This window comes from Myotis nattereri (assembly GCF_964212035.1).
Source record: "Myotis nattereri genome assembly, chromosome: X".
Lineage (NCBI taxonomy): Eukaryota > Metazoa > Chordata > Mammalia > Chiroptera > Vespertilionidae > Myotis > Myotis nattereri.
In genome coordinates, this window is record NC_138078.1 from 119,899,406 (window position 1) to 119,924,810 (window position 25,405).

At 41.4% G+C, this 25,405-nt stretch overlaps 1 protein-coding gene across 1 annotated transcript in view; it reads right to left on the reverse strand.

Moving 5' to 3' along the window:
• Positions 1-25,405, reverse strand: part of ENOX2 (ecto-NOX disulfide-thiol exchanger 2) — a 305,848-nt gene that overhangs the window by 158,888 nt on the left and 121,555 nt on the right. The window contains exon 2 of the mRNA XM_081081306.1: positions 8,136-8,279. The gene's annotated coding sequence lies outside the window, so the exon portion shown is untranslated. The remainder of the gene's footprint in view (positions 1-8,135; positions 8,280-25,405) is intronic.

Here is a 25,405-nt window from a genome sequence, read left to right on the forward strand (position 1 = left end):
ACCCAAGTAATTGGCCTTGATGGTACTCTCAAGTCATGGAACACTTTTTCTTGTTGAAAACTTGGCAAAATATGCCTAAACCTAAAGCCTTTGACCATTCACAATAGTTAACAGTGAGGGGCCAAGTTAGCAAAAACACTGATTATTTTCTGTAGTACACTTCTGTAACTAACGTATTTTGACCTCATGTTATTTTTTGACCAAAACCAAAAAACCCTCCTCATTCTCAGATTAAGCATTTTGCCTATTTTAACCCCTCCTGTTATAGCAAAATGAAAATAGTGAACCAGCACCTGCTCCCTCCAGGTCTTTTTTCATCTGTAACTTTCTTTTTCAACTTCAGTAGAAATGTTGAATAAAAGCAGGCCTTGGAGCATCAGCACCCTGGGAGTGCAGAGTGTGAGTGCAACAGTGGTGGATGAAGACATTCCAGGAGGGAACAGAAGGGCCAAGGCCACAGAGCACAGAGAACTCACTGGGAGCGGCTTTGATTGGCAGCACCTGCAAATGGCCCATGGTGTAGTTTTGAAGTGTTTTTTCATTCTTACATGATACATGGATAAATTTGTATTACACATAACGAAGGAAATTACGATGGCTAAAAATGGGCAACACAGTCCACACACACATTAAAAAAAAAATGACTACTGTGATTTCCCTATCTTCAGAAAACCATTCAAAAAAGAATTACAGGAAAGCCAAATCTGGGTTTGGCACCCACCTACCCACCAAAGGACCCCATTTCCACTCCTGAGGTAGATCTTTTACACCTTTAGTTACAGAAATATATTCAAGTGCAGTATAACAGTACAAAAGGTCAGTTTCTGAGCAAATCAACTGCTAATTTTCTTTAAAAAGTTATTTCTTAACTTAGTGGAGTAAAAATAGTTTATTGACTCTCATTGTGTTGATAAGAATCTTAGTTGCAATATGAAAACTGGAGCTCATGGATACTCTGACTTTTTCCATAGCAGAGTATAACCAGTACTAGTGGAAAACACTACAAGAAGTGGCTGTAACAAGTTCTCCCTGCCCAGTGGTTTAAAAAATGACGTGGTATAAGAATATAGAAATTTCTAAAATTTACCCCTAAAAGCCTGTTTTTAAAAGAAAGCTACTTAAGTATAAGCATATATCTCATTAGATAATTATTTTTCATTTGGTAAACAGATGAATGTGCAGATGAATTAACGGTATTGTATTGTAGCAGCAAAACTGGTCTTGGGTGTTGTGATCAAATAGAAAGGAAGGCAGGGAAGAATCTCCACAAGGTGCTCTGGGTAAGTAAATGGCCGGGTACCTTCTATGTCATTAGATGCATATCTCTACCACTCACAATATTTGGGGTAAATAACAAATCAAGAGTGCTCCTCCATGACTAGTTGGTTAGGCCAGTCATATCATTTTAACGTACATGCCAACTGATACCTGGAAATGAATTCTAACATTAGTGGTTAGTTAAGGTGGAAGAAAATGAAAATGCAAAGTTCACTCACAAAATATAAAGTCTACCCTCTAGTAATGAATATAAATGTTAAAAGTACTTCATACAAAAGAACACAACAATTTTTTAAAAAAAATTAAATTCTTGGGCCACAGGCACTGTAAAGTGTGTATGCTCACTTCAACAATTTCTTGAAAATACAGAGCTGTATTTCTCATTTGGGAATCTTTTTAAAATCCTGATTTCTGGGCCTCATCCTCCGGAAATTCTGTTTCTTTGTTACTAATGTTGTGGCCCCACCCCATAACAAAGAAACAGAATTTCCGTAGGATGAGGCCCAGAAATCAGGATTTTAAAACGGTTCCCAGGTGGTTCTAATGTGCAGCCAAGGTTGAGAACCACTGCCTTAGAGCAACCAACACAGATGTCTTAAATTCTGTAACTCTCTCCATAGCAAGTTCTCTTACAGCTGATTTAACTGTTAACATATTAATCTGTCACACCAACTTGGGGAGATGGTGGGTTGTTATTGTTTTTTAAGTTCCTAACTGATAAGGAGAAAACAGGCTGCTACTTGAAAGGACACTGAGAGAAACTAGAAGTGACTGCAGACAGCAGAAAGGAGACAGGACATGTGTAAAATGTGCCTGTAAATAAATTTAAAAACACCAGTCTAGGACAATTTGGTGTAGAATTACAAGACCATATTCCTTACAAAACCCTGAAAACTATAATAGAGTATTACAGTGCAGTACAATAGCTAATGACTAAAATTATGCCTCAAAATGATCAAGCAAAGTTTAGATTATGTTAAATATATGCTTTAAAAAGGCATATAAGTTTATAGTGGGGTGATCACTTACTAAGGTATATAAATGTCTAATCACTATGTTGTATACCTGAAATTAATATAATAATATATGTCAACTGTAATTGAAAAATACATTTATTTTTAAATGGCAGATACGTTTATACACACGTACATATGATTTGTAACCATAATGGTTCACCTGGAAATGTTAAATGTGCTGATGTTTAAAAAGATGAAGTTCATAATATCTATATCTTTAATAATAGACAAACATGTAAATTGACCATCCCTCAGCTATGCTCACCAGCCAATCAGGAGAGTATGCAAATTAACCCAACAAAGATGGCAGTTAATTTACATACATAGGCACGAAGCGGCGGAGCGTGAGCAGCGAAGACTGAACACTCCAGCTGGAGCGAAGGCCTGGGTCCCGGGTGCTGGAGGAAAACCGGTGCCAGCAGCCAGGGGAAGGGAAGGCCTATTGCGCGAATCTCTTCATGCAACGGGCCTCTAGTACACAGTGGGGCCTTGACTTACGAGTGTCCCAACTAACGAGTTTTTTGAAATACCAGCTGTCTCTCGATCGATTTTTTGCATTGAGTTGATAGAGTGATTTGAGTTAACGAGCTCCTTAACTAGCTCTGTCTCAGGATGAATTAAACTCGTAAGTCAAGGCCCCACTGTATATATAAACAGGGAATATGCTAATTATCTGAGTCATGACTGCTCAGGAGGAGCTGCACGTGCAGATGACAGGAGGGAACTGCATGCAGCCCCAACCCCAGCGGCCATAGAGAGGCTGGGGCTGGGGGCAGGCCAGAGTGGAGACGCAACACATGGAGAGGCTTGGGCTGGGTGAGGGACAGAGCAGAGATACAACACACAGGAGCGCCTGCCCCCACCACAGCTGACACAACGCAGCGGCCCGGGGAGTGCTCAGAGCAGCCACTGCGCAGCTCGGAGCACACCCCCACCCCAGCGGACACAACACTAAGGCCTGCCAGCACTATGCAGGTCAGGCGCAGGTCCGGCCCCCCGTGGGGTGCCTCCTCTCACGGCAGGAGGCGGGGTACCTCCTCATGCGATTTCAATCGCACGCTGGGCCTCTAGTTATCATATAATAATAACAAAGTAAAAGCAACATTTATGCAGTGATTAATATGTGCAGATATCATACTAAGCTCTTTTCCTGTGTAATTTCATTAAATTCAACTAACAATGCTAAGAGGTAGCTTTTATTTTCACTTTTTAAAAATTAAATTTTGGGGGTAACATTGGTTAATAAAATTAAATAGGTTTCAGGTTAACAATTCTATAATACATCATTTGTAATACTGTATTGTGTGTTTACCACCCAAATCAAGTCTCCTTCCATCACCATTTATTGCCCCTATATCCTCTTCTACTTCCACCCACCCCCCTTTCCCTCTGGTAATCACCATACTGTTGTCTGAGTATGAGGTGTTTTTTTTTTTTTCTTCTTAATCCCTCCACCTTTTTCACAAAGCACAGTAACACCCTCCCCTCTGAGAGCATTATGCTAAGTGAAATAAGCCAGTGAAGAGAAAGACAAGTACCATATAATTACATTCATATGTGGAATCTAATGAACCAAATAAATTAACAAACAAAATAGAAACTGACTCATAGGTGTTTTTTTTTTAAATAAAAAAGTAGGTTTGAGTATCATTTCTACTTTAGAGTTGACAAAAATGAATCTCACAGAGGTTAAGGAACCAAACCAAAGCCACAGAGATAGACCTAGGAATAGAACTCAGACCAGTTTTTTGGCTATACACTATGACTTTCCAGTGATCCAGAAAATACAGCTCTCTAAGAAACATTCTTTTCTTGAGGTGTCCAGCTAGCTAATATTTTACTGTATCTTTTTTCCAAATTTGTATTTAACAAACATTTTGATTTATACCTTGGTACTGGCACAAGAACAGGTATATAGATCAATGGAACAGAATAGAGACCCCAGAAATCGACCAATGCTATTATGGTCCATTAATATTTGACAAAGGAGAAAATAGCATACAGTGAGTGCAGTAAAGATAGCCTCTTTTAAAATGGTGCTGGGAAAACTGGACAAGTACATGTTAAAAAAAATGAAACTAGACCACTAACTTATACCATACACAAGAATAGCTTAAGATGGATTAAAACTTAAATGTAAGTCATGAAACCATGAAAATCCTAGAAGAAAGGGGGGGGGCAGCAAAATATCAGACATCTCACATAATACAATTTTTGCTGATACATCTCCTAGGGCAAGATAAAAAAAGGCAAAAATAAACAAATGGGACTATGTCAAACTAAAAAAAGCTTCTGAACAGCAAAAGAAACCACCAAAAAAATGAAAAGGAAATCCACTATATGGGAGAACATATTCACCAATGATAGTCCTGATAAGGGGTTAATTTCCAAAATATATAAAGACTCATACAACTCAACAAAAGGAAGATGAACAATCCAATTAAAAAATGGGCAAAGGACTTAAATAGACACTTCTTCAAAGAGGACATACAGACAGCCAATAGACATACGAAAGAATGCTCAATGTCACTAATAATCAGAGATTCAAATTAAAACTACATCCTGCCAGAATGGCTGCCATCAATAAATCAACAAACAAGTTCTGGTGAGGATGTGGAGAAAGGGAAACCTCATGCACTGTTGTCAGGAATGCAGACAGGTCCAGCCACTATGGAAAAGAGTATAGTTTCCTCAAAAAATTAATGATGGAACTGCCATTTGACCCAGTGATCCCACTTCTAGGAATATATCCTAAAAATCCTGAAACACCAATCAGAAAGAATATATGTACTTCTATGTTCTTATCAGCATTATTTACAATAGCCAAGATATGGAAACAGCCCAAGTGCCCATCAGTAGACGAATGGACAAAAAAGCTGTGGTACTTTTACAGCATGGAATACTACACAGCTGTCAAAAAGAAGGAAATTTTACCCTTTGTGAAAGCATGGAGGGACCTGGAGAGTATTATGCTAAGTGAAATAACCCAGTCAGAGAAAGACAAATATTATATTATCTCACTTATATGTGGAATCTAATGAACAAATTAAACTGATGAACAAAATAGGTCCAGAGGCATGGATGCACGGAAAGACTGACAGATCTCAGAGGGGAAGAGGTTTTGGGAAACAGGAAGAAATTAACGAAAGAACTTATATGCATACTAGTGGCCTGGTGCATGAAATTCGTGCATGGAGGGGGGGCTTCCCTCAGCCCAGCCTGCACCCTCTCCAATCGGGGACCCCTTGGGGGATGTCCGACTGCTGGTTTAGGCCCGATCCCACAGGATGTCCCTCTCGCAATCTGGGACTGCTGGCTCCTAAATGCTCACCTGCCTGCCTGCCTGATTGCCCCTAAATACCTCTGCCTGCCTGCCTGATTGTCCTTAACCCTTCTGCCTGCCTGTCTGATCGCCCCTAATGGCCTCTGCCTGCCTGCCCGATCGCCCTTAACTGGCCTCCCCTTCCAGCCTGATCTTGCCCCCAACTGCCCTCCCCTGCAAGCCTGGTTGCCCCCAACGGCCCTCCCCTGCTGACCTGATCTTGCCCCCAACGGCCCTCCCCTGCCAGACTGATCTCATCCCTAATGGCCCTGCCCTTTCCGGACTGGTTGCCACCAACTGCCTTCCCCTGCCGGCCTGATCTTGCCCCCAACGGATCTCCCCTGTTGGCCTGATCTTGCCCCCAACTCCCCTCCCCTGCAGGCCTGATCTCACCCTGAACTGCCCTCCTCTGCCGGAAAATTTGGTTCTGATTGGTCGATTTCTAAGTCAGTCAGCGTCAAAAGCTCCACCTCCTAGGCAGCCATTGGCTCCTCAGTCGACCCAGATTTGTTTCTGATTGGTCAGTTTCTATGCCAGTCAGCGTCAAAGGCTCCACCTCCTAGGCAGCCATTGGCTCCTCACACTTCACCCAGATTTGGTTCTGATTGGTTGGTTTCTATGCCAGTCAGCGTCTCTGGGCCTATCAATGGGGCCTGATCAGAAAGGCAGGGCTGATCAGCAGCCCCGGTGGAGGCCTGGAGAGAAATGGAGGTATGGCTGTTGGCCAGACTGGTGAGAGAGAGGCAAATGCTGATCTAAAGCTGCCACAGAGGCAACGGATCAGTCCCTGTTTCTCTCTTCAGGCCTCCCTCTGGCCCTGTTTCACAGCCCCCTCAGCTGTCAGGTCTGGGGCACTGTGCCTGCAACGGAAGCAGTCAGCACTGGGTTGCTGTGGACTGACTTCCAGTTGGTTGAGCCTCCGTCGTTACTGGTAATTACGACCCAGGGTTTTTGATATATTAGGATATGCATAACCCACGGACACAGACAACAGTGTGGTAAAGGTTTGATTCCTGGTCAGGGCACATGCTTGGGTTTTTGGGCTCAATCACTGGTAGGGGGCATGCAGGAGACAGCCTATTGATGGTTTCCTCTCACACTGATATTTCTCTCTCTCTCTCCCTTTCCCTTCCTGTCTCTCAGAAATCAATTAAAATATTTTTTTAAAAAATCTTGATTTATAAGTAGAAAGACCTATAATCTAAGAGTCAGATTTGATATTACATGTTTGTAAACATGTTTCATGTTGTAAGTTGAATTTAAAAATAATAGTAAAAAGTCCTGGCTGGGTGGCTCAGTTGGTTGGAGGCTTGTCCCATGTACCAAATGACTGCATGGTTTAGATTCCCGGTCAGGGCACGTACTTAGGTTGCGGGTTCGACCCCTGGTTGGGGCAAGAAAAGGAGGCAACCAATCAATGTTTCTCTCTCATGTTGACATTTCCCTTTAAAATCAACAAAAACATATCGTTGGGTGAGGATTAAAAAAATTAATGGTAAAAAATACAGAACAAAACAAAAACAGAAATACCATAAAGGAGCCCATCCCAAATTCTCAGATCAATCTCTATATAATAAGGATACTGTTTTCAAATGAATAGTCAAGCAGCAGAGATGAAATTTTAAAATATCAACTCATCAGTTAAGATCTGGTTCTCTTATTGTTTCCCCATTCATTTTGAAGAATTTAACATGAAAATAGGCCAATGAAGCCTGAAGGAGAGGAAGGATTGCAGGGGAGGCTATTAAAGAGGTTTTAGGAAAATCTGTTCATGAGCTGTTCTAAGAGAGCAATGAGGGCATAAAACACATGCAGGCATAGTGTGTACTGGGGGAAAGAGAGGGAGGGTGGAGAGAGGCAAATGTCTTCATTAGAAGTAAAAGTGCCGGAACCGGTTTGGCTCAGTGGATAGAGTGTCGGCCTGCAGACTGAAAGGTCCCAGGTTCGATTCCGGTCAAGGGCATGTACCTGGGTTGCGGGCACATCCCCAGTAGGAGATGTGCAGGAGGCAGCTGAACGATGTTTCTCTCTCATCGATGTTTCTAACTCTCTATCTCTCTCCCTTCCTCTCTGTAAAAAATCAATAAAATATATTTAAAAAAAAAAGAAGTAAAAGTGAGGGTAGCCTGCCACATGTACATATAAAGAAAATGTACAGTGAAGCCATTTACTCATACAATTCCTTCTACCTAAATCAATGTTCTTTACTTATCTCTTCCTGTATCAAGCCAACTCATTCAAGGGCCAGCTACAAATGTCACTTCTGCACGAGGCCAATAGTTTCCCCCCCCCGCCGCCCTTTTTACACATTTATCTCACACTGATGATTTTTTATTAGAGTTATTTATGTATGTGTTCCTGCTTCCCCCATCTCACCATGAGTTCCTTGAAGGCAGGGGACTCTTTCTCATTTCTGTAGTTCCTACAAATTCTAGTACAAGGCCTGCCACATACTAGGCTCTAGGAAAATGTTGAATCAATAGCACTGGCTTAAGAGACTGCATTATCGCCTAGCTTACCTGAAGGAGCATTTGTTCTCTTTCTTTTCTTGCTTGACTCCCCTCCATTCTCAATGAGGCCTTCTGAGACCAGAGGGCCACTGGCACTAGCAAACTGCAGGGGTTCGTTGTTGTTGGCAGGGTCAAAGGGCAGCTGGTTCAATCCTAAAGAAGAAAAAGAAGCCAAATTCCAGACTCTATTAAGGACTGGGATGTCTCCAGATTTTAGTATATAAGTCACTAGAGGAAAACTCTATATCTTAAGAGTCTAGAAGTAACCAGTGAATTCCTGGAACTAAATGCCCTCTGTAATTTTTATAGGTCTTATTGACAAGTAAAATTAAAATAAAGGTTCTTAGGTCTAGCCCATTTGACTCAGTGGATAGTCAGCCTGCAGACCAAAGGGTCCTGGGTTCGATTCATTGGTTGCAGGCTCCTCCCCAGCCAGGCCAAGCCCTGGTCAGGGCGCGTGAATGAAGCAACCAATCGATGTGTTTCTCTCACACAGATGTTTCTCTCTGTCTTTCCCTTTCTCTTCTAATCTCCCTAAAAATCAATGGAAAAATATCCTTGGGTGAGGATTAACAAAAAAATCAACAACAACAAAAAGGTTCTTATAAGATTGTGGCTCTGTCACTTGTAAGATCCCTCCTGTTTCTTGGAAATTAACATGTTTGGTCACAAGCTATCAATTATCTTCTACCTTCTCCCTTAAACTTTTAGGATCCTCTTCAAATGTGGCTATAGTTGGACTCACTTTTTCTTTGACAAAGCTTAACTACATATATCTTAGATTATCTTTTGACATTTTCCCATGTTTTCATCACAAGGACTGCTGAATTGATGCAGATACACTCATTAGACTATCCTAGTGTCAAAGCCTCTTATAATGATGATATAGAGGTTTCCAAAAAAGAAAACCATAATTACATAGCAAGTGAGAAAATGGAACAAAGACATAGACCTTCCTTGCAAAGAGGAATTATTTAGTAGATGAAGTGTTGCGGAGTTATGACTCAGGTTTGGGGATTGTTAATCACATCCTCTTCAAATGAAGTCAGAAGCATGGTCACTTTACTAGTAGCTGTTATATCACATAAAATGGCAAAGGCATTTTCTATTCTCTAAGTCTTATATGATTCAGCCAGGGATGAGCAGAGATAGTTTGTTACTCTTCTGCCTGAATGCTCAAGTGCTTCAATTTAAAACTCCCTGAAATGTGGAATCAAAAGCTTTGCTAAAGCCCGATGTTAGGGGATCTCTCCTGAGCCTTTTATTCACTGGTTCTCTAATCCTATCAGAGGAATTAGGCTGGCCTGCCATGGCTCATTCTTTAACCATCAATTTTTCTATAACCCAGAGCTGTATAATAATTCTTGAGGCAATGTTGTGAAATATCCATACAGTCTTGGGATCCAGTCAGGTAAAGGTCAATCAAGTTTCAGTAAAATGACTTTACATTATAGTATTTAATAAAAAGTATCCCTATTCTAATGTTTCAGCCCACATAACAAGTAATATTTCTTCAGCAATCATAACACTTGGACCACCTCCGTTAAATGTCTTCTGGGACTTGTCAAATACTCTTCCTTTATATCATCTGAGTAACTAAGTGAAATAATGAAAATTTGTGTTTTCATCTTAAGTCAACTATTCACTGCATCACATCTATATCCTATACAATCTCTACCATGACTAGAAATAAAGAAACAAACACCAATAACTTTGTATTACAAAACATTCAGATCATAACTATTTTCAAAGAACACTAGACATTTATATAATTTACAAATAAAGATATTTCTTTCACCCAAGTAGTTCCAGAGTCAAATATGATTAGTGTACTACTCCAAACATTTTTCAGTATTTCTTTCTGGAGTATCATGCTGACAGAAACAAGTTCCATGGAAGACTGAATAGTATAGTATAGTAGAAACAGGATGTGCTTCAAAGCCTGATATATCAGGGCTCAAATACTGGCTCTGTCCTTTACTAGTAGAGTAGCTTTTGGCAATTCTTGTAATCTCCCTTAGTCTTAATTTTCATAATGTATAAAAGGTGGTTTATAACATTGCATAGGGTTGTTACAAAGATAAACCTACTATATACATATATAATACTTTGTATAATATATATACATACTTAAAGTTATGATTATCTTATTCTAAGTAAAATTAAAAAGAGATTTTTCTCTCTCTCTCTCCACACACACACGCGCGCGCACAAACACACACAACTGTATCCCTGGTGCCCAGTACCATGCCTGCCACATGTGAGTGTTGAATGAAGGAATTAATACTCAATATTGTCAGGAGAGGTGACTCATTCTGTTAACTCATGTAGTGAGAGTAAAGACTTGATGGCTGATAATCAAGAATTAATGCCACAATTTAAAAGTTCTGATGCTGATTATATCAACATTACTTGAAATAATTAGATTTCAAATGCATCTTCATCACTTGAGTACTATGCTGCAGGATGGTAAAATCTTGATCAAAAGGAATGCTCAGGAATTAGGAGGTTCTGATTAATAATGCTTAATCAGGGAATTTTTTGTAATTTTGCATATGTTAATTTTACAGAATAATATATTAATTCATTTCTCTAGCTTATGAAGTAGATGAATAAGGATCTTACAGAGATTCAGAGCCAGAGCCATGATCTGTAAAAGGAGGTTAATAGCAGTACCTTACTCATAGGACTGTTAAAAAGATAAAATTAGATCATGTATAAGAACAATCTTCATCAAATCTGGCATATAGCAGATGCTCAATAAATATTAGCTGCTATTATAATTTTGAATTTCCATTTTTAATTTATAGAATTGCTGTACAATATGAGGAGATTGGTCTGAGTTGGTATATACTGATCTAAGGATAACTCTACCTTCCTCATTAAACCTTTTCATTGCTATTTGTACCTTTTTCTAAAGGTTAAAGGAGTCCAGGAAAAAAAACTGATGAATTAATAGTACTCAGTTATAGATACTTGACTATAATCATTCTTGCCTTTTACTTAGTCCCAGATGACACTTCATGGACTTAGGTATTTTGTTCCTCATACAGAACTTTTGTTAGGCTCTGAGTAAGATTGAGATATCAAGTACTTGCTGTGTCATCCATCCCACATACTAGTATGATACAGATTTGTGAAAATCTTGATGATTCAGCATACAATCTCAAGACTTGTTTCTTATAGGAAAAGATCTCATATCAAGGAGAAAGAGACATTCCACTCAGTAAGCTGATTCACTTCATACAAATCCGTATTTTATATTGTCCAGGACCCAATACAGTTTCCAAAGATTTGCAGTTGGAGAACAAGGGCTAGAGAAATAGCAAAATCATATGATACTGATGCTTCCCAGCTACTTTCATTTTATTGTTTCGTTCCTCCCTTAGGACAGCACTAAATAAACCAATAAATCAGGAAATCAATAGGTACTAATAGGATCTTTTCTGTGTCATGTATATGTGATCAGTGCTGAATGTTATTTTAAGTAAAACTGCACCATTAAAACTATTTAAATTCTAAAAAGAAAACCACCACTTTAATTTCAAGAATCCTTGTTGCTAAAACTTCAATTGTGATTTAAACTTAGAATATTATCAATTATATTGTACTCCTCAACCAAACTACAGAACTGATCCTTAAATCTCTTATGGTAGCTATTTCTACCATCTTCTACTATACATGATGAAACTGAAAACATTAGATTGGGAAGAAATTTTTGAGGTTATCTAGTTCATTCTTCTATGCAAAACAGGAATCATCTATGAATTCCTGACAGGTCTAATTCCAGGGGGCACTTCTTAGCCTGGGGATTCCTTGCAATGCCCCTGGGAATTCAGCTTGCTTTCCTTAACTTTGAAAAAAACCACCACCTACTCTATTTTGAGGGGTCCTTCCATCTTCTAAAAACTGCCTAGGATGCATTTTGTTTAACTGTTAACTCACTTGTACTCCCTAAAATGAGCACATGAATGTCTAACTTTTTAAGGGTTCTACTGCAAGCAAAATAAATGAGGGAATCACAAGTAATTAACAGCAAAGTTAGAAATTTTCTAAATTCTTATACATTTCTCACAGCCCTTGCTTTTATTCCTGAGGATAAAGTTAATAACACTTTGAACCTTGATCATTCATTTCTCCTCATCTCTTGTGCCCTCATTTCCAAAGCCTACAAAATGTAGTTTTCTAAAGAGAAGCACAAATTGATATGATAAAGAAAAATGGCCAGTTAATATTAGTGTTATAGATTTCTGTATCTTATTATGTTCACAATTAAATAAGTCCATGTGGTAATATAATTTCATCTAAAACCAGGTTGACCAGTTATTTCATGCCATGTCAAATTACAGATTATTTGAGTTAATAACACATTTGAAGCCACCTTAGAAAGTACTGTATGTATATTGAAGAAGGGTGAGGCTGGGGACTTGGATAATGACATTTCTTATCCAATGGAACCAGGGGATTTAAGATCTCAGAATGAAGTGTGGTTCTCAGTGAATCCTCCAATCTGCAGGTCAAGGAGTTCACAAGCAATGATATCTGCAATACAGATGCAAATGATTCCTAGGCTTTGAGGAAAGCACTGAATTTCCATGATTCTTGAGAAAGATCGATGATCTCTTTGTGCCCAGCTGCTGTAATAGTTAATGTCACAATTCACTTTACAGAGCCTTCTACTATCAGGTCAAATTAGGACTAACCTTCATGATGCAATCTAACATTTGCATGACTGCCCCAGGTTATATTACAGAAATGTGATCCTGAGGGTCCCTGACACTTTTCATTTGCATCTGTGGCCCACAGACTTAAGATGGTATATCCTTAGCAAAAAAAGGCAAACAATTCTACTCTGAATTAGTTCCCTTTCAAAGAAAATGGTAAGGTCCCGAGAAATCTGGTAAATTCAATTCAAGGCAGAAATCTCCCAACAGAATTTATGTTGAAAAACGTAATAACAATTTTTGTGCAAAAGGAATATTATAAGTAATCCTATCTAATAATAGACAAACATGGTAATTGACCATACCTTCGCTACACCTCCCATTGGCTAATCAGCACAATATGCAAACTAACTGCCAACAAAGATGGCGGTTAATTTGCATACGTAGGCTCCAAGCCGCAAGCGAAGTCTGATGGCTCCCAGCAGCGAAGCCTAAGGGAAGCCCTGTGTGTTTATGGCTCCCGTCAGGCCCCAGCAGCCCCAAGCCCCGCCACCTCGGTGCTGGGGCTGCTGGGGGCTGGATTGCAGACACAAACACGCAGGGGAGCCCAGTACTCAGCAGCCCCAAGCCACTCCAGTGGGCCTATTGTGGACCTGGCCGGGAGCCGTGGGGCCAAGCAGCGAGGCACAACCCACCCACTCCTGCCGGAAGATTGTGGCAGTGTGGACCAGACCGGACCGGGCCGGGCTGCAGGGGGTGAGCAGGAAGGCATGACCTGCCCACTCTGGCAGGCTGATGCAGCCTTGCCTCTCTGCCACCGCCGCCTCCGCAGCTGCAGTGTTCGGACCCAGGCCCCCAGCCTGCCCTGGGCTCCACTCAAGGAGGGGCTGGGGGCCTGGGGTTTACTAAACTTTACTGGAGCTGCTCCCCACACTCCAGCCCCTGCCCCAGAACCATGCTTCCCGCAGCAAGGCGCCCTGGCAGCATCCTGACAGGTGGGCGGCAGGAGAGACGAGTAGAGCAGGGGCTGCAGGGAGCCAGGGAAGGGAGGGGCCACAGAAGCCAAGCTCCTGGAGGTCTAAGGAGAGAGCCTGAAGGTAGAGGAACCTTCAGCAAAGTGGCCGCCAGGAGCTGTGGCCATGGGGTCTGCAGGCGCGCGGACAGGCCTTCACCTGATGGGCGGCTCCTAGGCAAGCAAAATGGCTTCAGCGAAGCAGCTGGCCAGGAGACAGGCAGCCCAAGGGGTGCACTGGAGGGGGCTCAGGCCTGGGCAGGGTGCTGGCGGGCGGGGATCTGCCTTGCCCGTGGAGAGCGGGGTTCTGTAGTGGCCCTTATACGTGGGAAACAAGAGGCGATGACTGCCAGGGTAGAAGGACGCCCAGGCAGAGGGGCGCGGACTCACAGCCCTGAGGCGGGGGTGGAGGGGCAGTGCCACCTCAGTGTGGGGGCACAACACTGCTGGGTACCCCACTGCGGTGGTTTGGTGAAGCTCCCGGCGCTGACCGAAAAGAATGTGGAGCATCCATGATGAAGAGGTGCTTGAGAACGAGGCTTGGAATCCTCACGGAGAGGTTTGTTCTGTTTGTCCTGCGGCTGTCCCTTAGGAAAGGTGGAGAGCCGGCTGTGAGGGCTCCTGCGTGAGGAGTCCAGTTCCATAGCCAACTGGAATTGGCCTCAGTTTCCTGCTCTGTAAAATGGATTAAGCTTGTCCCAGTGCCTTCACTGAGCTTTGAGAGCCAATTCAGATCCTATATAAAGAAAATGAGGGAAGACATGAGAAAGAAAAGGAAGGGCTGGCAACACAAAAGAAAGATTGGAAGAAACCTGTAAACCTATTGTCTCTTAAATAGGGAATAGAGTCAATTGTGTTGTAATGACAGTATGAAGCCAGGTGGGTACTGGAAATATCAGGGAACACTTTGTAAAGTATATGATGGCCTAACCACTATACTGTAACTAATATAAAACCTGAAACTAATACAAAATAATACTGAATGTAAAGAAATGAAAATAGGAGTGAAATTTTTCTAAATTTCAAAGTTTAAATAAAGGCTGTAAAGGAAGGAAGGGGAGAATAAAAATAGTGTTTTTCATTTTACCACTTTATTGTCTTTTCAGTACATGAAAAAGACAGTTGTCTTTATATGGTGCTTTTCTAAGTCATTATCTCATTTGATGTTCAGGGCAACTTAAAGACAAGATAATTATTCCCTCCACTATACAAAGAAAGGAAATCTTGGTGCCTGGCCCCAATGATTCAATCGTCAACTCCTTATTGTAATGCGGGGTTAGTGAAATTTTCTGTTAAGGGTCATATCTATACTAATAAAAGCCTTGGGGGTGATCTGGCCAGCAGGGGAGGGCAGTTGGGGATGATCAGGCCAGCAGGAGAGTAGTTAGGCGTGAATCCGGCCAGCAGGGGAGCTGTTAGGGGGCAATCAGGCTGGCAGGCTGAAGCGGTTAGGGGCAATCAGGCAGGCACGCAGGCAAGCAGTTAGGAGACAGCGGTCTAGAATTGTGAGAGGGATGTCCAACTGCCGGTTTAGGCCTGATCCCGGCAGTCGGACATCCTGGGATCAGGCCTGCTGGATATCCAGGGATATCCTGGGATCAGGCCTGTCATACATCCTGGGATCAGGCCTGTTGGACATCCTGGGATCAGGCCTAAACCAGCAGTCGACATCCCCCAAAGTGTCCGAGATTGGAGAGGATGCAGGCTGGGCTGAGGGACACCCCCCCTCCCGTGCACGAATTTCGTACACCAGGCCACTAGTTTGTATATAAAATAAACTTACATAATCTGAGTCCTATTTTTAAATTGACTTCAGTTTAAAATCAGGTATGGGGCTCCATGGTAAGGGGAAGATTAGGGTCTCCAAATTAGTTTTTTAATTCACAACATTTGGAGAAATAAGCATTAGGATAATGGCCAGGTGCTTAATGTGCTGGCAGAAGCTCTTATAAGATTTATCCATTTCTTGGAGCCCTTCCTCCTTCCTCAACCTAGGCCAGAAAAACTCTGATTCCCTATTTTCAGCTTTCACTACCCAGTGGCTCCACCTGTTATCTCTGAGGGAATAATGTCTAAAAGAGTTGGACTGCAATATCACTCTCCAGTCACAGAGGTTAGAGGCCAAAACAAATAAATATTTCTCAGTTCCAGGTCTGAGCTGATATCAAACAAATGAAACTTACTTTGCCAATTTCATGAGTTTAATTATCTGTATAAATGGTTTAGCTGCAGCCAGGATAAATTGTAAAAGATTACTGGGTAAGTGAAGGTGAAGGAAAGTGATGAGACAGAAAAGGGCCAAAGTCATCTTCTACTAAGAGACTTGCTTGAATGGTGGTGAACGTAAGACCTTCAGAACAAAATTTACGCTTAAGTCGCCTTTTTCAAGGTGTGATCAGGTCATGGTGAATTTCACTGACAGTGATTTTTTAGAAACTTTTAGTGACTCCCTAAACTACGTAGTCAGGCATTCAGGCCTTCATAATAAAGCTCTATGCAAAAGCCTTGTCCCCTACTGTGCCCCAGCTTATACTCTACCCCAACACTTCTTGAACTTTAATGTGCAAACATGTTCCCTGGTGATCTTGTTAAAATGCAGATTTTTATTCAGCAAGTCTGGGTTGTGGTCTGCTTTTCTAACAAGTTGCTAGATGATGCTGATTCCGGTGGGAATCACACTAGAGTAGAAAAGGCTGACCCTCTAGCAAAATGGGACTACCTAGAATTCATCAAATCATTGCAGTACTTTCCTACCTCCAAGACCTTTAGCTCACACTGCTCCTCTACCTTCTTCTTGATTTCCAACCTTCAAAATACTACCCTTCCTTTAGAGTTTATCTCAGATGCTATTTCCTTCATGATGCCTTTCTTTATCCATAGCCACCCAACCTACTACATACACAGCAATGGGGGAGGGCCACTGGGGGAACTACCATTCACTGGCTATTAAAAATGTGCCCTGTTTACATGCATTATACCATTATTTTATTTTCTAGTTATTATTCCCATTTTATAACAAAGAAAGGGAAACTTACAGTGTAAAAAAATTTCCCAAGGTTGCACAGCTAATAAACAGAACAAGGAACTCGGGCTTTTTTAGGTTCTAAAACACTATTCTGGCCCTTCTCAGACTTTAAACTGTACTTTTCCTATGCATTTTAGAGCATGCCTTCTGTTACAGTTCTTTCAGTGTTTGTCTTATTCTTCCTTCCCACTACCATTAAGTTGTAAACTCTTCGAGGACAGATATCTCAGTCACTTTTTGATGAACAAGAATAGATCCAGAGACAAATAGTAGGGGGGGGGGTTAGAGAGCAACCAAAGGACTTGTATGCATGTATATTAGCATAATCAATGGACACAGACACTGGGTGGTGGGGGCTTGCCCGGGTGGGAATGGCTGGGCGGGGGGGTGGTTAATTGGGGGAAAAGGAGACATATGTAAAACTTTAGACAATAAAAAAGCTTAATTTGGCTACAAATTTAGGTGCACTAGCTGCATTTCCCACCCCAGACACCAAGCAACCTGCTTATGAGTCTGTTCTGAAGGGAAGAAGGAAGTATGATTTTTGGGATTTGTTCAGCATTCCTCTCTATCCTAGGATATCCTTTCTATCCTAGGATTTCTGAAGACTATCATATACTCTACATTTAAACTTGACTCTACATAACTCATTCTCCCTTGTTAAGAGTCAAAACAGTCCTCCCACTGACTAAGATCCTTATAGGAGAAAACACTAGAAAAGAAACCCCATATATGGTTCTTCTATTTTTTTAATATATTTTTTCAATATATTTTTATATATTTTTTCAATATATTTTTTATTGATTTCAGAGAGGAAAGGAGAGGGGGAGAGAGACAGAAACATCCGTGATGAGAGAATCACTGATTGGCTGCCTCCTGCACGCCCCGCACTGGGATCGAGCCCACAACTGGGGCACGTGCCCTTGACTGGAATCGAACCCGGGACCCCTCAGTCCGCAGGCTGACGCTCTATCCACTGAGCCAAACCAGCTAGGGCTGGATCTTCTCTTAATAGTTCTATGCACACAAGGTTCAGATATCTGCATTATAAATTTCAGTCAAGAAAAGGCAATCATAGAGACGTACCGTCTAACAGGTGACTTATCTATATGTAGCCATTTAAATCTATTTAAATTGAAATAAAACAAAATGAAAAGTTCAATTCCCCAGTTATACTAGCCAAATTTCAAGTGCTCAATAGCTACATGTGGCCAGTAGCTACTGTGTTAGACTGCACAGAATAGAATATATACTTCCACCACACAAAAATTTTTACTGGAGAGCGTTTCTCTAGATTCAAACCCAAATCTACTACTTATTAGGTATGCCACTTATAAGGGATATAAAACAAGTCACTTGAACTCTCTGAGACTGTTTCCATACTGTAAATGGGATGATAACACCCACCCACCCCCGCCTTATAGGGAAGTGAGAAAAATTAAATGAGAATGTATGTTTAGGGTCTAGCACATACTAGACATTAAATGAATGCTAGCTCCCTTCTAACTCAGTCAGGGTGTATTATGAATTAGCCTCATAAATGGAATAAGAAAATGTGAGTAGTGTGGCTTCTTAGGTCTCCAGACTAAATCCTATTTACAGCTTGGAAGATGTTAGCTTTGCATTAGTTTTGTAACTTTTTCTTTCAGATAATACAGTCATCAAGGTAAAGCATTAATAAATAATGCTGGGAGTAGTCAGTGATTGCTCTTTGCTTGTACTATTTTTAGGAGAGGAGACTATATTTGTCACCACCTTGAACTTTCCAACATGAAAGAACCACATTTTCCCCTTACAACTGAAATGCCTCCCCCCAAAACTTTAATCAGTGTTCAGTTTCAGCTGGGTGTTTTATAATTAGAACACTGTTAACAGTGACACTAGAGCCAGAATGGAGAAGGAATATTTCTCTCTAAATCTATACTTTCCTATGCTCAAACTGTTCTCTATGTTTTTCCTATGGGACTGAAATATCCCAGCCCTGGAAAAGGTGAATTGTTCGAGAAAAGTCTAAACTAAATCTGGTAAGGTATTTGAGTTCCATGAGCAGAAAAACAAAATACATATTTCCAACTTCAAGAAGAAGAATGCTTCAGACTCTTTTCCCCTGTACAATTCAAGGCTTGGAAAACAAAGCAAAATCATATTCCTCAATGAAAACAAAGTTCAAAAAATGTTGATTTGAAAGAATTTCAAAATGACAGATGGTAGACAGGCGATGTATCATTTTCTTTGGGATAAAGTCTGGCAGTCTTCAGGGGAATTGAGAAAGCCTTATTTTTCAGTAGTTTAGCCCTGAAAACAGTTATAGCAACTATTCTCCTCTCTATATCATTGGGGGTGGGGGACTAGAAAGATGGTTATTCATCAGTGCCTACTTTGTGCTGGCTCTATGACATGCTGCAATTCCTTTTGGCCAATTTTCCATTTGAGTGACAGGAATAGGGCAGGTTCTTAACACACTGACCATTAGGTTATCTGTTTAATACTTATATGAGACTGTGCCCAGAGGTATTGTATTATGGGTGTCTCTGTCTAAATAAAATAAATAATTGCAGATTTCAGAGCCTGAGGACAGAGAGTTGTTCTGGTATTGAAATTGAAGTCTATCTTGTCAGACCTGTAATAAGGTCTTCCCTTCAGGCTGATTGATTTCATAAAGCTGAGGTAATTATCAAAAGCAAGCACAGTTCTCCCTGCAAAAACCACTCCACTGCTTTTGAAAACTAGAGAGTCAGCTGGATCTGGTCAGGAGCCTAGGCTGAGCCAGCCATTTTAGTAGGAACAGTTATGTACACACAAAGTATAGCAATCCACTGTAATAGATGCTTAAGACAACAGTAAATAAGTGGTAAATAAGGTTCAGCAAAATAATTTCACATGCTGTGAGTAGCAGTCAGATAAATCTGCATTTCAGTGCAGGATGCTTTAAAGGGGAGAATGAGAGCTGGAAATCTTTTTGGTTTTGGAGAGTTAATTTTATGAATTAATGCTAGGATATGTGTATCCTTTAAGACTGATGCACTGCACTGCATGAATAACATTTGTATCTTTGCTTTCCCCCAAATGTACACAATAATTTCACCAAATTTCCTTTCTTCATTCATTCAGCCTTCATTAACTATTTATCCAATCACTGTGCTACAATTTTAATTACGTTCTAATTAACCAATGAGTTTGTGATTTAACAATCCCTAAAGATAGCACTGCATAAATACAGTAAATCTTCATTTACATGTTCAAAAATGTTATCCTCCCCCTTTCCCCCACCCCATTAATTTTGCAATACTGTATCATTAATGTTCTGGAGTTATGCTTTCTGCATTCCTAATCTTAGATTCCTATTTGGACTAGTTTGTCAAGAATGTATGATAAACAACTCTGCTGTTGGCTGTGAAATTAAACACTCAGGAGGAAACAGAGATTCCTATAATATGCCAATGCATCTTTGTAGATCTATATCTCCCCTATAATAATTCCACTTCAGGAATATCAATATAGGGCACTGACAAGTGATTAACTCCTTTAGAGAGATCCCTGGGCTGAAGTCAAGCTACTACTGAGGAGAAAGTTAGAATCTACTTCAGAAGACATGTGACTGTAAAGAAAAAGCCTGCAAAAAAAGAATTAATCTGTGTTTAAAACAAGTCTTACTATTGTTGTATAAAAGAATATGTAGGATCTTAATTTTGCTCCAGGCTGGAGTCTAATTGAGTATTCAATATGTTTTGGAATAAATGAATCAATGAAATAATATTGACAGGTAGTCTCTCTCCTTATTCATCCAATTCATTCAAACAATTCTGTGTCCCTGGCAGTATGCTAGGCCCTCAGTTTTTAAGATTTAATAAGACACAACTTTTTTTCAAAAAGATCACAAAGGGAGGCAGGTAAATACACAGAAAATCTGGCCCAAATTATTGCATCAGCTTTATATCTTGCACCTTCCCCCAAATACCATTTATTTCATTCCTATCAAATTTCTCAAATTCCTCAAATAGACTATGCCTTTTCATGTCTCTATGCTTTGAAAAATTATTTATGTGAAAGTAACACTTAATATGAGATCTACACACTTAACAAATTTTTAAGTGTACAGTACAATATTGTTAACTGTAGGCATGATGTTGTATGGAAGATCTCTAGGATTTATTCACCTTGCATAATTCAAATTTTATGCCCATTGATTAGCAATTTTCCATTTCTCTCACCCTTCAGTCACTGGTAACCACCATTATCTCTCTGATTATATGAGTTTGACTATTTTAGATACCTCATATAAGTAGACTCATACAATACTTGTCCTTTTGTGTCTGGCTTAGTCCACTTAGCATAATGTCTTCAAGGTTCATCATGTTCTTGCATATTGCAGGATTTCCTTCTTTTTATGGCTGAATAATAACATTATGTGTATATAGAATGTTATTTGTATCCATTCATTTGTTGGGCATTTAGGTTGTTTCCACATCTTAGCTATAGTGAATAATGCTGCAATGAACATTGGGGTGCTAATGTCTTTTTGAGATCCTAATTTCAATTCTTCTGGACAAATACTCAGAAGTGTCATTGGGTCATATGGTAGTTGCTACTTCTAATTTTTTGAGGAACTTCCATGTTTTTCATAGCATCTATACCATTTTTCATCCTCACCAACAGTGTACAAGGCATCCAATTAATCTACATTCTCACCAACACATCTATCTCTTTATATAAAAGCATAAGTGACCTAAAGACCAAACAAACAAATGACTGAATGACTAGTCTACCTGTAGCTGTGATGCGCACTGAACACCAGGAGGCAGATGCTCAACACAGGAGCTTCCCCCTGGTGGTCAGTGCACTCCAACAGCCAACCTCCTGCAGCAGGCCAACCTCCCGTGGACCCTCCCCCTGGCCATCCGGCCCCAATGGCCCTGATTGGGACGGTCAGGCAACCTCCTGTGGTCTCTCCCCCCAGACAGTCAACCTTATGCAGCACCATCCCCCGGCTGGCCAACCTCCCGTGGTGCCTTCCCCTGGCCAACCTCCCACAGCTTTGATCGGCCCTGATCGCCGGCCAAGCCAAGGGACCCCACCCATGCACAAATTCACGCACCAGGCCTCAAGTATTTTTATAATATCCACTAGAGGCCCGGTGCACAAAAATTTGTGCACTCGGGGGGGAGGGGAGGTCCCTCAGCCCGGCCTGTGCCCTCTCGCAGTCTGGGACCCCTCGGGAGATAACGACCTGCTGGCTTAGGCCTGCTCCCGGGTGGCAGAGGGCAGGCCCAATCCCTAGGTGCAGCCCCTGGTCGGGCTCAGAGCAGGGCCGATTGGGGAGTTGGAGCACCGCCCCATCATGCACAGAGCAGGGCAGATCGGGAGGTTGTGATGACACCTTCAGTCATGCTCAGGGTAGGGCCTATTGGGGGGTTGGGGCACCGCCCCCTGTCACACTCAAGGCAGGGTCAATGGGGAGGTTGCGGCGCCACCCCCTGTCACACACAGAGCAGGGCCAATCAGGGGGTTGGGGTACCGCCCTTTATCACCCACAGAGCAGGGCCGATCAGGTGGTTGGGGCACCGCCACTCTCACACTCAGGGCAGGGCCGATGGGGAGGTTATGGCTCTACCTCATCACACACAGAGCAGGGCTCATGGGGGGGGGTTGGGGAGCTCCCCCCTATCAGGCACAGAGCAGGGCTGCTCAGGGGGTTGGGGCCCTGCCCCCTGTCACACACAGAGCCGCAGGGCGATCAGGGGGTTTGGGCGCTGCCCCCTGTCACGCTGATCCCGGTGCCGGGAGGCATATTACCCTTTTACTATATAGGGTAGAGGCCTGGTGCATGGGTGGGGCCAGCTGGTTTGCCCTGAAGGGTGTCCTGGATCAGGGCAGGGGTCCCCACTGGGGTGCCTGGCCAGTCTGAGTGAGGGGCTGAGGGCTGTTTTCAGGCTGGGTCTGACTGAAGTTCCCAACCGCTCCTTTTTTTCTTTTTTCTTTTTTTTTTTTTATTCTGGGCCAGCTTTACCTTGAGGTTTGGCTCCAGCTCTTCGGCCTCCGGGCTGAAAGTAGGTTTCTGGCCTTTGCTTACAATGTTGCGAATCTGCTGGCTTAAGTCCGGTGGTATTCGTTACAATGTTTCTTAAACTGCCCGCTCAGAGGCCTGCCGCCGCAGGCGGGGAACGTTGGTTTCCTCCAATGATCCTCCATCACTGAGGCAAGCAAGCCTCATGTTAGTTTCAAGCTGCCTGGCTGCCCGCCGCCATCTTGGCTGACAGTTAATTTGCATATCTCGCTGATTAGCCAATGAAAAGGGTAGCGGTCGTACGCCAATTACCATGTTTCTCTTTTATTAGTGTAGATCCTCACCAGTGTGGTGATATCTCATTGTAGTTTTGATATGCATGTTCCTGATGATTAAGGACATTAAGCATCTATTCAAATACATGTTGGCCATTTGTATATCTTCTTTGGAGAAATATCTATTCAAATCTTTAGCCCATTTTTCAAAGTACCTGAATAGATACATCTCCAAAGAGGACAAACAGATGGCAAATAGACATATGAAAAGAAGCTCTACATCACCAATCATCAGAGAAATGCAAACTGAAATCCCAAAGAGATTTAACTTCACACTTATCAGGATAGCTATCATCAATAAATCAACAAACAAGTGTTGGCCTGGATCTGGAGAAAAGGGAACCCTCATGCACTGTTGGTGGGAATGTAGATTATTGGTGCAGTCACTATGGAAAACAGTATGGAGATTTCTCGAAAAAATTAAAAATGAAACTGCCTTATGTCCCAGTGATTCTACTTCTGGGTATATATATCAGAAGAAACTCCAAACACAAATTCAAAAGACTATATGCACCCCTATGTTCACTGAAACATTATTCACAACAGCCAAGATATGGAAGCAACTCAAGTGCCCATCAATGGACGAGTGGGGAAAAAAAAAAAAAGCTGCGGTACAATCCACCTCAGACTAGTCCAAAAAATTCAAGAGGAAGGAACACTTCCAAGCTCATTCTATGAAGCCAGCATCACCCTAATACCAAAACCAGATAAAGACAACACAATGAAAGAGAATTACAGGCCAATATCCCTCGTGAACATAGATGCCAAAATCCTCGACAAAATTCTAGCAAATCGCATCCAGCAGTACATCAGAAAGATCATACACCATGACCAAGTAGGATTTATCCCGGAGCTGCAAGGACGGTACAATATCTGCAAATCAATAAACGAGATACATCACATAAACAAATTGAGAGATAAAATCACATAGTCATATCAATTGATGCAGAAAAAGCATTTGACAAAATCCAACACCCTTTCTTGATAAAAACTCTCAGCAAGGTGGGAATAGAAGGATCATGCCTCAACATAAGAAAAGCCATATATGACAAACCCACACCCAACATCATACTCAATGGGCAAAAACTAAAACCGTTTATTTCCCCTAAGAACAGGCACAAGACAGGGATGCCCACTCTCACCACTCCTGTTTGACATAATACTGGAAATACTAGCCACTGTGATCAGACAAGAAGAAGAAATAAAAGGCATCTAAATTTGAAAAGAAGAAGTAAAACTGTCCTTTTTCGCAGATGACATGATACTATACGTAGAAAACCCTAAAGACTCCATCAAAAAATTACTAGACATAATAAATGCCAGTCAGGGAAAGATAAATATCACATGATCTCACTCATTTATGGAATATAATGAACAACATAAACTGATGAACAAAAACAGATCCAGAGATAGAGAAGCATCAATCGGACCGTCAAACCTCAGAGGGAAGGTAGGGGAGGGTGGGTGTAAGGAGAAGAGATAAACCAAAGGACTTATATGCAAGCATATATGCCTAACCAATGGACACAGACAACAGGGGAGTGAGGGCATGAGTGGGGGGTATAGAGGGTAACGTGGGAGGGAATAAGGACACATATGTAATAACTTAATCAATAAAAAGTTAAAAAAAATAAATGAATTCAGCAATGTAGCAGGATACAAAATTAATGCTAAGACATCTATGGCATTTCTATACACCAATAGTGAACTTACAGAAAGAGAGACTAAAAAAGCAACCCCATTTACCATTGCACCAAAAAAAAATTAAGATACCTAGGAATAAATGTAACTAAGGAGGTAAAAGATTTATATGTGGAAAAATACAGGGCAGTGTAAAAAGAGATAGAGGAAGACATAAACAGATGGAAGAACATACCGTGTTCGTGGATTGGTAGAATCAACATCATCAAGATGTCCATACTACCCAAAGCAATCCATAGATTCAATGCACTCCCCATTAAAATACCAATGGTATATTTCACAGACTAGAATAAGCTTTCCAAAAATTCATCTGGAATAAAAAAAGTCCCCAAATAGCTGCAGCAATCCTGAGAAAGAAGAACAAAGTTGGTGGGATCTCAATACCAGATGTCAAGCTGTATTACAAAGCCACTGTTCTCAAAACAGCCTGGTACTGGCACAAGAACAGACATATAGACCAATGGAATAGAATAGAGAACCCAGAAATTAACCCAAACCATTATGCTCAATTAATATTTGACAAAGGAGGCATGAACAT